The sequence below is a fragment of the Callorhinus ursinus genome, unplaced genomic scaffold (assembly GCF_003265705.2).
Source record: "Callorhinus ursinus isolate GAN/ISIS: 27379988/994484 unplaced genomic scaffold, GSC_fseal_2.0 scaffold795, whole genome shotgun sequence".
NCBI lineage: Eukaryota > Metazoa > Chordata > Mammalia > Carnivora > Otariidae > Callorhinus > Callorhinus ursinus.
Window position 1 is genome coordinate 7,259 of NW_027397850.1, and position 4,577 is coordinate 11,835.

Sequence of the window (4,577 nt, forward strand, 5' to 3'; positions counted from 1 at the left end):
TAGGAAATATCTGGAGAAAAACTGAGGTGCACCCTGATGGTATCTTGCTGCAGACAAGATACCATCAGGGTGCACCTCAGTTTTTCTCCAGATATTTCCTACCCAATATCTAGAGTTTAACAATGATAGACATATGGCAGTCATGAGACTATGACATTCTGATCTCTCTCACATTACAACTTAGCATGCACACTTTGAGTGAGGTCACTAAGGATTGCATTAGCGCTCTCAAGTGTGTCCAGGTCATTCTTCAACAGAACATACAGACATCAGGAATAAATACTCATTACTTTTACCTCTGTTTTGAGAGTGTAATCCAGGACAATGAAAGGATTTTTTTTTTTTTTTTTTTTACCTTAAGTATATGTGCTCCATAAGAGGGAAGCTTCTTTGGCCACATGGTATCTTGAGTACATTTCTTTGCTTTATTGATCTACACAAATATATAATAGAGGATTCAGAATTCAAAAAATTAATTATGGTGACAGCAAAACCGATCTCCTGTGGGTAAGTCATTATGGAAATAAAGGAAGCAGCACTTTACATATGTGATGCTTGATTTAAATTCGGCCTGGTATAGAATGGAATGAAATGGGCACTAGGATGAAAGAGGAGATGGCAAAATCAGTGACCTGGAAGTGGACATCATTCCACGTGAAACCATAAAAATGAAAAAGAATGGGGGGGGTGATTGTACCTTCTGTTCAAAAATGCATATTGTTTCTGCAAGTTCTACATTTTCCTTCATGCAATTCTTAATCTTCTCAGAAATTTGATCTAAATTAACCAAAAAGATAAAAAGGTGATCTCTAAGATGAGTACCAAAACCAATAAAATCAAATTACCCACTGCATCAACAGAAAAGGTGTGTGATCCTGCACTATGGGCGCATGTAACATTTGAGCATTACTGTGGTCTGTGAAGAAAGCACGTTTTAGTTAGTAGCATTAAATGTTGGAAACAAATATAAAATAAGAACCTCATTGCAATGAGGTTAATCTTTAGGGTAAACACAGTAAAAGCTCTTAGACTAATATCCCATCATTAAGCATCACTCATCTTAGAATATATGAACAGTTCAAATTGCTGTCATCACCAGCAGAGAAATGGACAAAAATCAAGTACCCTATTTCCTTATATTCTGTTCCTCCATTCTCAAATAAATAAATCAGTGCAATTAATTTAAAAACAGAGGTTAAAAATCAAAATCCCTATTAAAAATAACCCACCTAAGTTCTTCCAGGTTTTCCCCCACTTTCACCCCCATGCCTTGAAAAATAGAGAGAGAGTAATTATTCTAAATGTCACTTGTTTGGTACTCAGAGACCTCCAATGTCTTTCTGCTGCCCAGCAGAGTCCCCTCCATGAGAACCAGAGTGGGACGCACAGATGGACATGGTCTTGGAATCAAACACACTTGGGTGCAACGTCTGCTTTACCACCTAGTGGCTAGAGGCGCCAGCCAATTCCTCATCTTCCTAAATCACAAGATGTTGAAGGGCCAAAATGTAAACGTCACCACCTGCATTACTGGTAAACAACACCCAGGAAGCGCACACCTTACAAGTGGATAGCACATGTAAAGCACCCAGAACCGGGCCCAAGACTCCAGAATCTTCTCACATGGATTTAATTCTACTGCTGTACCCCAAACTGCAAACTGATCTTCTTTCTGTACAGTGGGAGAGCTCTGTGGCCCAGAGGTCACCTCTTCTATACCATCAATACTGTCCTCATCATAGAAACGCCAGCATTTGAGGGCCTACTATGTGCCAGGTCACTTAATCGTCACAGTCCCTGAAGCCCATACACAATTCATTATCCCCATTTTGCATCCTGTCCACTTCCCCTCTCTCTCCACTGGCCTTAGTCTCCCTCCCCTCAAGACTCATAACACACGCTTTTTAAACTTCTCTTGTGACACACACTTTGTCTGGCAATATTTGGTTCTTCTCTAAGCCTTGAGGTTCCTGACAGGCTCAGAGTCCCTTAATCTGTACATTTCCCCCAATAGGCAAGTCATGTCAACGTACGCCTGCCAGATTTCACACTCACATAGTCACTGGCTTCTTAAACATTTCTAACCAGAGGTAAACTCATCTGCTTCTCCCTAATTGTGTAGTCTGTTCCTCCACCTGGTCACCTGTCTCAATTGGTGGCAACCCAACCTGTGCTGCCACCTGGGCCTCAAACCAGGAAAAGCAACGGTGAAGAGTTAAGGGGCTAACCTGATCAGATACATCAATGTATTTACTTCTAGCTGGATTAGAAACCACATCAAACAGTTGTATTAAGGAAAGATTACCAGGCGGGGCGCCTGGGTGGCTCAGTCTTTAAGCATCTGCCTTTGGCTCAGGTCATGATCCCAGGGTCCAGGGATCCAGCCTTGCATCGGGCTGCCTGCTCAGCAGGAAGCCTGCTTCTCCCTTTCCCACTCCCCCTGCTTGTGCTTTATCTCTTGCTGTGTCTCTGTCAAATAAATAAATAAAATATTAAAAAAGAAAGAAAGAAAGAAAGAAACCCATGTTGAGCTCCTTCCTCAGCAGGGAATCTGCTTCTCCCTCTCCCTCTGCCCCTTCTCCCTCTCCCTCTGCCCCTTCTCCCTCTCCCTCTGCCCTTCTCCCTGCTCATGCTGTCTATCAAATAAATAAAATCTTTACATAAAAAAAAGATTATCAGGCAAACCACAGAATGGGAGAATATATTTGCAAATGACACTACAGATAAAGGGCTGATATCCGAGATCTATAAAGACCTTCCCAAACTCAAATCCAAACAACAAATAATCAAGTCAAAAAATGGGCAGAGGACCATGAACAGACACTTCTCCAAAGAAGACATACAAATGGCTAACAGACACATGAAAAAATGTTCATCGTCATTAGCCATCAGGGAAATTCAAATCAAAACCACATTGAGATACCACCTTACACGAGTTAGACTGCCAAACAGTGACAAGGCCATAAACAACAAATGTTGGAGAGGTTGTGGAGCAAGGGGAACCCTCTTACACTGTTGGTGGGAATGCAAGTTGGCACAACCACTCTGGAAAACAGTGTGGAGGTGCCTCAAAATATTAAAAATAGAGCTACTCTATGACTCAGCAATTTCACCACTGGGTATTTACCCCAGAGACACAGATGTAGTGAAAAGAAGGGCCATATGCACCCCAATGTTCATAGCAGCAATGTCCGCAGTAGCCAAACTGTGGAAAGAGCCGAGATGCCCTTCAACAGAAGAATGGATAAAGAAGATGTGGTCCATAAACACAATGGAATATGACTCAGCCATCAGAAAGGATGAATACCCAACTTTTCCATCAACATGGACGGGACTGGAGGAGATGATGCTAAGTGAAATAAGTCAAGCAGAGAAAGTCAATTATCATATGGTTTCACTTAGTTGTGGAACATAAGGAGTACCATGGAGGACATTAGGAGAAGGAAAGGAAAAATGAAGGGGGAAAATCAGAGGGGGGACAAACCATGAGAGACTATGGACTATGGGAAACAAATTGAGGGTTTCAGAGGGGAGAGGGGTGGGGGGATGGGTTGGCCCAGTGATGGGAATTAAGGAGGTCATGGATTGCAGGGAGCACTGGGTGTTATACGAAAACAATGAATTATGGAACACTACATGAAAAACTCATGCTGTATTGTACGGTGACTAACAACATAATAAAATTTAATTAAAAAAAAAAAAAGGAAAAGACTACCAGGAAAACAGAACACTGAAATCTTCCCTTCAAATGCTTGAGTCTTTACCTAGAAGAGGGAGAAACAAAATTGCAGTTGATGGAGAAAAAATATTTTTTAACAAAATTATACTTTATGACAAAACAGTCAAAATGATAATCTGATGGTATAATAATGGTGTAGTTCAGCAGAGTAAATTCTATAAATTAAGAAGACTTCAAAGCATCAACCCCCTAATAGAGGGTTACAAGCATCAGGGCCTCATGATCCCCTGCACCCATCCATGTAACACCTCTATTATACCTGTCAGAAAACCCAACCACTGAGGACGGGACTTTGTTCAGACCTCTAAGCAATAAATAACACTGTAGACGGTCGCCATCCCCTTTTTCCCAACCCTCCCACCCTGACATCCATTCCAACTGAAACCAAAGTCCTCACTGTAATTGACCAATGTGCTGTATTTAGTATTCCAGTTGATAAGGACTGCCACAATCATTTGCTTTGACCTTAGAGAATGGACTGTAATGGCCCACGGTTTCACAGAATGCTTCCTATTTCCAACAAACCTTAATGGCTGACTTGGATGATAAAATGTGTGCTGTGGCTCTCCTTTGTTACAATATGTAGGTGATTGGCATCTCTGCTCCCCCCCTCACACCTCTGCACAGGAAGACAGCATTCCCCTGTGAAAACTGTTGGCCTTCAAAGGGACATCCAGTCTCCAAAGAAAAACTCCAGTTGCTCAAACTCAGGTTAGGTATTTAGGACACCTGATCTCAGAACAAGGACGACAGCTGGAAACAGGTAGACCCAAGGCATCCTCAATTTCCCACAACCTTAAGCACCTATGACCAGGCTTTCTTGGACTGTCTGGCTACT